The 12768-nt window shown below is 36.9% G+C and overlaps 1 protein-coding gene, 1 long non-coding RNA gene and 1 pseudogene across 3 annotated transcripts in view; 2 read left to right on the top strand and 1 right to left on the bottom strand.

Moving 5' to 3' along the window:
• Positions 1 to 12768, top strand: part of LOC139984248 (uncharacterized) — a 65306-nt gene that overhangs the window by 29244 nt on the left and 23294 nt on the right. The gene's annotated exons all lie outside the window — the stretch shown is intronic.
• LOC139984252 (uncharacterized) lies at positions 3606 to 7981 on the bottom strand. Its single transcript, XR_011798990.1, has 4 exons — positions 7899 to 7981; positions 5422 to 5863; positions 4544 to 4624; positions 3606 to 4293 (listed from the first exon to the last, which is right to left on the bottom strand). It is a non-coding gene; the product is annotated as an uncharacterized lncRNA (long non-coding RNA).
• Positions 9732 to 12654, top strand: LOC139954752 (uncharacterized; annotated as a pseudogene).

Below are 12768 nucleotides of genomic sequence, written 5' to 3'. Positions count from 1 at the left end.
ATAGGATCAGCGTAGCATTCAAGTACCCATCTGAGTAAAGTTTTGACGGGAAGTGACGTAAAACTCAACTCACTATATATATGGCAAAATATCATCAGGATGTGTTTACAGTTGGTGTTCAATTTGTATAAGTGGGTCTCAAGCGGGCTAGCTATTTTCCCCAGCTGGGAAAGACTGTTCAGTTGGACCAAACAGTTCCACCTCAAGTAATCCGGCTTCTAATTGTGACATTGCCAACTCGAGGTATTCTAAAATACAACGCTACTTTATATTACTCTTGCTTAATCTCATTTTTGGAAAGGCGTAGGCTTTTTTTTTTAACTATGGGTTAAACTCAATGTGTCCGCCTAAAAGTTTGAGAGCTGCATATTGAAAGATCGGTGGGTGATTTTAATGCCGAACACATATCCAAACCGAGAGTCTTTTGATTACTTGCATACGTAATTGTGACGTTACAACTTTGCAAGTTAAAATTGGTGTCATTTTTAAAACAAAATGCGGCAATCAATATTGTCACAGATCCCCGAAGATATGACATATAAGTTTCACCATTTTTGGTTTCGATGATAATCGTAACCTTTGCATTCATGATGGCGTATGTATGTATGCGTCAGTGCGTTTGTAAACGCCCAGCTGCTTGTAAACACAATATCTCAAGAAGGGAATGTCACACCAATTTCATATTTAGTGCCTAGAAGTACCACATAATGTATAAGAAGCCTATTGTTTTTGGAGTGGAGGCAATGGTCATTTTGGGTCACCAGGGTCAAATTGTGAATACCCTGTAAACACGATATCTCAAGAAGGGAGGGTCAGACCAATTTCATATTTGTTGTGTAGAAGTACCACATTAAGTACAAGAAGCCTATTGTTTTTGATGAAGGTGAAGGTCATTTGGGTCACCGGGGGTTAACTTGGGAAAACTTGTAAACATGATATCACAAGAAGGGAAGGTCAGATCAACGGCATACTCAGTGTGTAGAAGTGACACATTAAGTACAAGAAGCCTATTGTTTTTGGTCGAGGTCAAAGGTCCTTTAGTGTCAAATCGTGAAACCCTTGTAAACAAGTACACCATCACTATACATTACGTCAGATTTATGAAGAAAACTGATCATGTTGCATCATCAAAACCACAATGCATTTTTGCATTCAGTTTTTTTTTTAAAGTGTATGTTAACATAGGAGGATGAGTTACATGGGTTAGAGTTCCTTTTCCCCGAATGACAATATCACACAAAATGGATGCTACACAAATGCAAGCCTTCTCTTAAAACTTACTGTGGAAGTAGATGTTATTCTGGTTGTATGTGGGGAGGGGGAGGTGGAGGGGCATGAACCACATGCATTTTCACATGCTAGATAACATGTGAAGCTGAACTATACAGGATCACCTTCTTTCAAGTAAGGGTGTGGGTGGGTGGGAAGGGTTATTTACATAGCAACATGTGGATATCCAGTCAAATGATGAATAGACCAATCAAGTGCCACATGCAGTATGTTATGACATACAAGGAGGTGTGGGAGTGGGGGCGGGTATGATCACCAACTTCAGACGGAACCCAGTGAGAACACCCTTTAGACATCCTTTCACCTTCTTAGAACCAATCATTTAGCATACCACTTGCTCATCAGCAAGTACAATTCGTTTTCGCAAAGTATATATGTAGTTTATGTTTTCAATGGACTGTTACAAGTGGAAATTAGAAAAAGGGAGACAGAGAAAAAAAAACACACACACTGAATACTATTACCACTTACAATTATACTTGGGGTTATCTTCCGCCATATCAGATAGTTTCAAGGCCCAATAACAATTTCAGTCACTTGATGTGAGCTGTATGACAAACACCCACTCCACATTAGGAATTGGTGCAGCATTTCAAAATTTAAGACGGACAGAAGACTAAATAATAAGGAGATGTTTTTTGTTGTATTTATAATGTCTGTTAAAAGAAAGATGACTTAAAACAGTCAGAAAAATCATATCCCTTCCATTTCTAATACATGAGAAATGGCTAGCAAACCACAATACCAATTTAACATGACTAACATGTACACATGATTACTTAAAGGAAGTACATGTCAATAGATAACCTCTACCAATGTAAGAATTATGCTTGTCAATGAATGATCCCTGTATCTGAGTGAGAACTGTAGTGTTGCTCTATAGTAGAACTTGTCCTTAAATTTAATTAATGGTATGGTACAAATGAAAGCAGCACTGCATGAAATATGATAACATTTCATGTTTAGTTTGTATTATCCTCCATCTTTGACTGAGTGGAAAAAAACATGTTTGCAAGTGGAAGTTACTTAACAGGAAATTTGAAAAATACAGTAATGACTATGTCAGGTCTGATTTGAATCTCTAGTGGCTACAAAATCAAAACTGCTTTAAGGGATGCTTCCTCTAAGTGCTTCTTTTTGTGGAAGTAATGCAAAATCCATAGGAGTAGTCCTACATATAAGTTGCTGAGAACTTTGGGAGTATAATCTCCATCATCATTGGGCTTGGCAAGAAAAGCACATTTGACATTTACAATTTCATAACTCTGGAAGTGTTCATTTAGGATCCCATTTAAAATTTCTTCAAATATTCATCATACATGAATGCAAGACTGGTAAATACTTTCCATTGACACATGCAAAAATCTTTGAAGTTTCTCCAGAGAAGCTATATAAGAATCCTGCAGCTAATCAGAGTACCTTATATAGGTTCCATACCGTTACATCTGTTCTGATCTAACCAATGCAATAACAATTTCCTTCATTTAGTTATCTGTTGAATATAAACTACTGTAGGCAACAAAAGAATAATTAAAGATTTTCTTGCACTGACCATAAATATCTTATTAATATAACTTGACAATAGAGATAACATATTGCAAGCAGTAAGAATATTTTTAGAAGATAGATTAATGAAGATCCTATCTGATGGCATTTTTTTTTTGTCAGTGGCTTCTTTATTAGGAAACCATTTGGTAGTAAAATGTTACTGATGGACCTTGCATTGAACACATAATAGTAAATGAAATCATTCACCACCTCCACCATCATCACCATCACCAACTCCACCATCATCACCTCCACCATCATCATTATCACCACCTCCACCATCACCACCTCCACCATCATCACCACCATCACCACCTCCACCATCATCACCATCACCACCATCACCACCTCCACCATCATCACCATCACCACCATCACCACCTCCACCATCATCACCTCCACCATGATCACCATCACCACCATCACCACCTCCACCATCACCACCATCATTACAACCATCACCACCATCACCACCTCCACCACCATCACCATCACCACCACAACCACTACCACCACCTCCAACACCACCATCATTAAGATTAACTGACTCACAGGAATATCACAGGAATATCACAGGAATATCAATATTTCCTCTACTTGCAATATCAAATTGACTTTTTAATATAGGTGATAAAGAATCAATAGAAGACTTGTTTCCTTTGTAAAGAACTAACAGGCCTTCTTTATTTGGTAGCTCTGAAGCTCTAAGTTTGATATGAGGTTATGAAGTAATGAGGCCTGAACATCATCAATCTGAATGGTGTACTTCACATCCTTTGTGGTGATTTGTTCCTCTTTTTTTGCTCTCTCTAGCATGTTGAGGGCACAAACTGCCCTCCTCTTCAAGTTTTTCTTGTCCTGGAAATTTTGAAGTAAGTGTGTTCCCTTGTTGAACAATAAGTAAATACTAACAATGCATTCATTCATTGTACAAATACTATATGCAGTCAGTGATGCAGTTGTGATGCAGTCATTGTAATTGTGCACATTTTTCTACAAATAAATGACTAAATGGATATAAATATAGTTTCATGTTATAGAATGCAAAGAGGCTTGCAAACACCAGCAGGATTACAATCTATGTTTGCTCTATATGTGGATGATATATGTATGATACATGTTTCCATCTAGTTTTAAACTGTAATGGTTAGTGATGTCAGTCCTACTTTGTCTGCTGTTGTTAGGAACCAAATAATACTGTTTTTGACTGTCTACCCTGTAACAACCAGAGCAAATAGATATATGTACATTTAAAGGTGCAATGACTCAGAAAACAACTGATCAGTCAGTCAACTGTCAAACATATACAATAATAATCCGTTGAATGTGCATCATCCAAAACATGATACAAATTATATGACTGAAACTTTGATTGTAGGGTTTGATGAGAGCCTGTTATTGATCAGGAAGATTTTTTAAATTGTTTTCCTAACTGCTGTGCAATAGCTTGTCCATCTAAATAGGAAAAAAAAAACAGTTAGTCAGTAATAAATACAGTTTGTAAATGATATTAAATCAAAGGGAATTTAGCTTTTCTCAGGAACCATTTTCATACTGATTGAAGGTGATATGGTGAGTTGGTAAATGGTTACATCAACACTACATTGCAGAAGATTTCATGTGACATCCAAAGTTCACACCTGCACAACATTAATTTGCAACGCAATCATATGAAAAAAGAAACGTGTTTTACAATTTACAGTACCTCTATGGTCAAATACTGTACATCCATTGACCTCATGAAAAAGTTACCACAGTCTTCATGGTGGGTAGCCTTCAGCTCCTTCTAAAAGTTAAAAAGTAGAACAAACACTATCTTTATATAATCAAATTAAAATCATATACAAACAGATTGGTGATCAGTTTTGTGAGCCATAAACTACTTTAAGGACTTCATGTTAGAAATAAACCCCTCCTAAGAGAAGATTTGTCATGCGCAATAAATATTAGTCCAAACTTCAGATATAAACTGCGTGCAAAGTTTTATGTTTTCAGATCTTGACCTCTGTCAACTATTTTACCTTTACATTACAGACCTTTGCTGGCATTAGACCTCCATATAAAACAAGATTTTTTTTTAATACTCAAACTGTCAATGTACATGTGAAGTTCATAAACAAAGTACTTCTTGATCTATCATGTGTACAAGCCAATGCATCACATAGACAAAAACATATAGCATTATCATCACATATATGCTTCCTTTGCGTTTGACAGGGAATAAACATCGAAACTGATATTCATCAGCACATAGTATACATCTACTGATGGTGACGACTAAACATACTGCATCAACATAAGACGGATATTCACCATCTTCATTAACCTGTGAACCTGTGCTTGATTGACACACATGCAATTAGGGCATCACTTAATATATTGATATTTACAGCATGAATTGATATCCTAGCAATATTGCAGCTAGTACAAAAATACATAATAACTTGATATCATGACACATCCATATCCCACCAATCCTATCATAGCTCCTTACCCACAGCACCTATTATACCCATGTATAACCCATGCAAACCATATACATATAGGTACAGAGTCTGAAGTAAGGAAAATAGAGTAGCATACCTTATACTGCACCAAGTTGTGATACTTTGTATTCAGTGCTACCTTTTCCACTGCTCATCCAGGGCACTTCACTGGTCGAGTCTCGCAGTCGAAGCAGATGACCAATACAAGTTCAAGGGGAGGGTTGGGAACAAAAGTGGCAACAGGTGCAAGAGGGTACAGAGGATTCAATGTATGCTGTTTCGTCTAATATTTTGCCATGCACTGACCTCTTCCTTCTTCTTGGTACTGGAAGTTTCTCAATGCTGACCTCATCAGCCAGATGATCCATAGATGGAGTTTGACTGCTTGATGGTACTGCTCCGTCACACAGACATTTCAGTTGAAACATGTGGCTTATTGACCACGGAGAAATTGACTGGTATCCTTGTCACAGATAGGTATTTGTTTATGCTTCTTCTGGTAAAAAAAAGTCTTCTTCGGAGGCATATTTGCAGGAAAACTTTTGAAGATGAAAAACATGAAGAACTTAGGTGAATGTGAAGTTTCCTTCATTAAGGGAAGGGGGAGGGAGATAGGGGGTCTTCAATTTCGAAATTGGAGAGAGAATGACAAGGAACACTTGTATTTTTACCCAAAACACATACATGTGTAAAAAAAGTCTTCTTTAGAATTTTGATAAATACTCACTATACCTGTATTTGTTACCATCTCATTTACCAACAACCATGCATAGGAATCACTGCAGTAGAGATTTACTACAATAATTACATACTTTCAAAAGAAAAGAAGCAGTTTGCAGTTTAACAATGAAATTTGGTGTGCACAAAGTTTTCAGTTACTGTAAATGCTTTGTCTTTAATACAACTGTGTTAAAGTCCACCAATATCGAACAAATAGCAATGTACAGGTTAAGCACATGCCAACAGATTATTTATCCCTCAACACACTATTTGGTTAAACAAGATCAACATAGCAATATGCAGATTCACAAACATGCACAAAAAATGTAGACCATTCCAGTAATATGTTACTGTACATGTATATATCCCAGGATTGTGGGAAAATTTCTGTTTCGTTTGAAATGAGGATTCTATCAATTGAAGCTATCATGTGCACCAAAAGTGAAGTTATTGTATGGCATACACAAGTGGTTCCTTCGATGCACAATCACATGAAAATGTTTTGTTTTTCTATTAATTTGAGTCCGATTTCTGTTTCAAAACCCATGCATCACTGGGCAAGCTAGCAACTCTACCCTTATAGCAACATACAGGTATAAAAAAATAAAAAAACACACAGTATTTTTGTCGCATGGATCAATGTCAACACACTATTTCACTTTCAAGTAAAAGTGGTCAATGAGCATTAATACAGAAGCTACTGTATTGTGGTTGTTCACATTCAAAATGGAAGACTAGTTTGTTGTTGTACTGAAACTAGTGATCAACCACTCATCAAAATGCAATAATAAGATCTTAGAATTACTTGCACTTTACCTTCCATTACTAATATTTAGGATAAGTTTACCTTTAAAGATCAGAACCCACTTTTGGAAAGTAAACTTAATTGACTAACTCATGAATGGCTTATACAGTAAATACTTTGCGGTCATAATGGCATGGGTGTTTGTGTATGTATGTGTGTATGTGTGTATGTATGCATGTAGGTAAGTATGTATTCAGGTTTTTAAACAAAATAACTCAATATTGTAAACTTGGATGGACTTCAAACATGACGTCTCAGCCAAATGTCATACAAGGTGATCAAATGCCAAAAACTGAGAATCTTGTAGACAGGCTTATTCAGGAAATAAACATTGGTTAATTCTTAACTATGAGATGTTTAGATTTCACAGTGACCACTCACTTTCTACAGATTTGAGTAGAATCAATGTTTTATATTTTTGTTTAAGCTGTGGTCAAAGGGCATTTAAGGTCACCTGAGGCCATAAAGTGGAATTCCAGAATGAGTGCCATATATAGCAAGTAGCTAGCTGATTCTCACAAACAGTAACAAGCATGTACAATTTGGGGAAGAGGTCATTGGTCATTTGAGCTCCCTCAAATGGCAAATCCTTAAACCCTGTAAACATGTGTAAAACTAAGTTGGCCTGACGTTTCAATCGTAGCAGGATCTTCTTCAAAGGCTAATGACAAGTAACAGTAACAGAAGGGACAAAAACACACACAGAATACAGACAGGTTTTTACCCTGTAAACATGATAACTCAAGATTGCAACTGAAGTGGATAGGAAACAAAAGTGAGTTTATGGCTGCTTTCATTTTTTGCTGGGGTCAGATGTCAGGAAATGCATCTTTACAACATTCTAAACTTGTGGAGTTGACAACACATGTCAAATGACCACCTACCTTACAGCAATTTAACTTCTAAAACCAATTCATATAATATTTCCATGGTATTTCCTTCAATCTGAAAAAGACGTCATCCAATAAGATCATTCTCTACAGTATGGCAACAATAGCAAATGTTGGTGTCATACTGTTTTAAAATAACTGAGAAAAGATCATCCTTACGTTTGATCTAAGTAGTGTTATCTTCATCTGTATCAAGTGGTTTCACCTTTGACAATGGGTAATTGCAGAAAAGAACATACAACACTCTCTACCAACTGTCTACAGAAAATAAATGAAACTCATTCAGGCTGACTGACATCTTTCAGGCAAGGACTCACCAAGCCTTCTGGTTCAATTTAATGTCCATAGTGTACACCAAGTACACATTGCATCATTCCTACTACCTACTGTATGGTCTGGCACACAAGAAGTTTCACAATGCGTTGAAAAATGGGACTGGACATACTGTACTGTACTGTATTGTAAAGTGCAGTGAATTGAAAATTTTATACAATTTAAACAATCATAAAAACTACTGGATAATTTCTGAGTTACACTCATTTATTGACCCATGGTAAGCGGGTGAATCTCGGTTAGCTTAAAGTGCTTATCTTACCCGAGACCCTTCATCTTCTCAATCATATTTTTTCGGCACCTGTTGTAGATTTAAAGAACCCTTCGGTAAAGTTGAATGAGAAAGCAGTTGTGTATATCTTATAGTGGGTCTTCTTATTTCCTCACTGGTACATTGGTTGTCCAAATATTGACCAGTATCATCTAATGTTGTATAAAGTTAAACTCTGTGTAGTTATGAGGAGATATTGTAATTCACTAATATCTGTAAAGTCTTCATCAATTATTCCAGAATGCATGTTCCATTACAAAAATGCTACATGATACACTAGAAAGGACATTCATCTGGGGACTTTGGTGGGATTCGAACCCACACTCCAAAACCATGCTTTGGGTTCAACCTCATGACAAAGTCTTGTACACAAGAATGTCCAACCTGGATAACATGCTCTTTGTGTAGTTTTGTACAAAATTTGCTTAGACAAAGCATTGTGAGAACTATGTATTAAATATGAAGTAAATTAACATCAGAGGAATGATGAAAAACCCTTGACTTACATTCATAATTACTAAGTACCAAGGACTAAATATGTCATGTTTCCCAATTATGACATGTCCAAACACATCACCTACTGTACAACGGCACCTAGGAATAACAAAGAGCAAGTGTGGAGGACAACCAATAAATGACATAAAATTTACATTTCTTTATTAATTTCTTGTGGGTTTTCTGTAAAATAAGCACAACAGGCTATGTTTTATTTATTTTCTTCTTGGTTCTCATTTGAATAAAGAATACATGCTTGAGCGAACTGTACTTGCAGTCTTTTCTTGTACACCTATCTGTATGTACACTTAAAAGCATGCCAGTGTGCACTTCTGGCATCTTCAAATTCAATGTAGCCTTGTACTTTTAGGATTCCCACTTTACTTAAGTTAGTCATCACCAAGGGACCAAATTAAGGTAGGCCTAGCCTATGCCCAAAAAGAGTGGCACTGTGTGATATGGTCAGTGATAATAGCCCTACTAAAAACTAGGCATATAACCTAACAAAACAAGTTGCACTGACTCTCTGAACAATAACATTAGTACCAATATTAGTAGTAGTACTAGGCCCTAAGTAGCCGAATTTCAATTAGGCATAGCCTACTGTACGACTACGAGTAGTTAGGCCTAGACCTATGTACAATAAGGCCTTATGTTAGGCTAGTAAGTAGTAGTAGAACTGATCAGTTATCTCTAACATACGCCTATCAATTTCTCTATAACATAAATGCACTTACTACATGAATATTACCCAAGTCGGAAGGGTTGGCAGAGTTGTGGTTGACTTATTATCTAATTCGATTCTGCGTATAACCAGGCATTTAACTTGTTTGATGTTGGTTACAGGCTTACTACACCACACAGTGTATAGATTTATGTTAGCAACAACAATAATGACGATAGAAATTGCCAATGTCTTTAGAATTAGCATCCCAGTCGCTTTCTGTAATATCCCAGCATCAAAAGTCTCCTTGAATGGCTTGTAAGGGTCCACGATAGTTATCGTGAAATTCATAACATGTGTGATGAAGTTATAACACACCACGATAACTATCGTGGATCACCATTAGCAAGAACCACGTTAGTTATCGTGACGACAAGGAGAATCGGGTGACAGATCTCGGACTTAGTTTATTTTTGAAGAGGTTTAACCCTCGTGAGCGCTATAACCCCCTCTCTTACAGAGCCGTATATAGAGATACGGCTCTGCTCTCTTAGTGTTTGCGGCAATGAAAATGCCTGAGTTAGTGCGTAAGCCTAGGCCCCAAGAAACTATCGATGAAGAGAAGGAAATACAGTACCAGAATTTGTTGAAAATCGGTGAAGAAGCAATACCTGATCCTCTTCAACTTACAGATGGGTGGGAAAATGAGAAAAGTGGGATAACGAAATGGCCCCCAACAATGGCTTTCGACATTGGGAGATACTGTACTTGGAAAACATTGATGACGTTAGCTTAAAAAAGCGTCTCATGAGTGACTACAAAGATGGAAAGGTTATAGTTACTTTGCGTCTGGCTGGTTGAAAGAAGTGTTCTACCACGCGTTGAGTGATTCAAGTAACCTGTGCCTACTATGGGCCAAGTGCAGGCCTTCGCAAAATGTTAATAACATTCCATGGAATGTGTGGGTGTGCCTTGGAAAAACGTCTGGGGAAATATATGCAGCTTTCTGTACTTGTTTTGCAGGGTAAGTTAAACCATTTATCCTTGTACTTAAAAAAAGTGAGGACAGCTTAACCTTCAGTAAACCAAACTAATATTTTACTTCACTATATAATATATGGTATTTGCAATTTAGGCAAATAACCAAGAATCACAGATACTGTAGAAGTCTGTTCCAATGTCTTTGAAGTAAAGATAAGGCTGTATCATTTTTCCCACATCATAAACTTTTTTGCTTGATTTTCACCCTTTAAGCAGCAAATACAGGAAAAAATGTTGTTGAAATTCTTTTCACCCATTATATTCTTTTATTGTCAACAGATACAGCAGTACCTGTAATCATATTGCTGCAGTATTGTTTAAGGTGGATTTCGCTTGGCAAAATGGATTAACCAATCCAGCCTGCACGTCACGTGAATGCGGATGGAAATCTTTTGGGATTAAACACAGTGTTCAGCCGAAGAGAATATGTGAAATGACCCAAATTTTCCAAACAGGCTGGTCAGTATTCTAACAGTTAGACAGTAACTTAGTTGTTTGAAGACAATAATAGTAATTAAACTTAATTGTATCTTCAAGTTGATGCTACCTGTAACTGATAAAAGAATACTGCATACTCTCCAGATATGAAAAACATGATATTTACTGGATAGAATTAATAACAGCTTTCATTTATCCCCTTTCTACCTTCCTTAGCAAAACCATCATCAGAGGGAATCAACCCAGCATTCAGGCAACTATTTTTACCTCAAGCCAGTACTCCAATTCCTCAAAGAAAAAGTCTTCCAAGCCTAGAGGGGTTGAAGACACTCCAACATGCTTTTCCAGATGCCTGTGTCTTTGCATATTGTTCAACAGGTGAACAGATGCCCATAACAACAACAGTGGAACCCTCTGCTGATATCAACTTAGGACAAACGGTTGAAGTGGAAACATCTATACCTACTTCACTTGTTGCTCTAGCAGACCTATCAAGAAGCATACAGGAATTCCTTCTCACCATCCCAGTATATTCATCCTCGACAGTAACACTTATAGAGAAGAAAACAAGAGGCCAGTCCAACAACTCTTATTGGTTCGAAGAAAGGAAAGGTCGTATCACAGGATCCATTGTCCACTCTGTCTTAACTAGAGCTCGTAGGCTTGAGAAGGGTGAGGATGTGGATAACACATGTTTACTAAAGAGAATTCTCTACAGCGATGTAAATCCAAACATCCCTGCCTTGAAGTATGGGAGGGAAATGGAGAGCGAAGCTCGGGATAAGTACATATCCACCATGAAAGCTGAGGGCCATAAATTAAGGGTAGAAGAAAGTGGTTTACTGGTGTGTGCAGACCATGTGTTCCTGGCAGCAAGTCCAGATTGCATAATTTCTTGCGAGTGCTGTGGAAAAGGAGTGTTGGAGATTAAGTGCCCCCTCTCAGTCTCCCACACAACACCAACTTGTAACAATTTGGATTATATATGTGAAGTAGAAGAAAAACCAACTTTAAAGAAATCACATGCGTACTACTCCCAAGTAACTTTAGAAATGGCAGTTTCTGGGACCAAATGGTGTGACTTGTTTTTATATTCAAGACATGGATTTTTAAAAGTTAGAACATTTTTTGATCAGGAGTATTGGTTAGAAATGAAGAGACTCAGTGATTTCTTCTTCAGAAACTTCCTGGCAATTGAACTTTTATCTAAAGATATTTTTAAGTCTAAAAATGCATGAGATTTTCACACAGTAGTTTTTAGTTTTCTTTCAATTGTGAGACATTCCTTTAGTTATTTCATGTTGTGAGCAAATATAAGTACTGCTTTCAAGTTGATATTACAGTTTAATTTCTTTTGCTTTTTTTTTTTTTTGGGTGGGGGGGTATTAATAAGTGACAATTTTCTCCGTATTGCGATACATATTTTCCAGCCCTTGCAGTGAATCTTTTAGGTAAAGATTTGATAGATATACAAATTTTAATTACAGAGTATACAACGTTTCGATATATTTCAATGCTCACTTCTTTACTTTCTTTCACACTGTTAGTACTGTAGAATTATTATTATATGCTTTTTGTTTTCATGTGGCAATTGACAGCTCATCTGCAACATTTATTAAATATTCCAGGAGGAATGGGGGCACTGGGAACAGAATCTGAAAAATGGGGGGGGGGGGGTGAGAGACTGGTGTTGGTACACTTTTCCAGAAACTGAATGAAAGTAGCCATTGAAGTTTCCTCTTTTATATTGTATTGGGCCCTAAGTTTTCATTTAAAAGTAAGTTGTT

Source organism: Apostichopus japonicus, chromosome 17 (genome assembly GCF_037975245.1).
Source record: "Apostichopus japonicus isolate 1M-3 chromosome 17, ASM3797524v1, whole genome shotgun sequence".
Lineage (NCBI taxonomy): Eukaryota > Metazoa > Echinodermata > Holothuroidea > Aspidochirotida > Stichopodidae > Apostichopus > Apostichopus japonicus.
The sequence above is the reverse complement of the archived record's forward strand: the minus strand, read 5'-3'. Positions and strand labels throughout refer to the sequence as shown.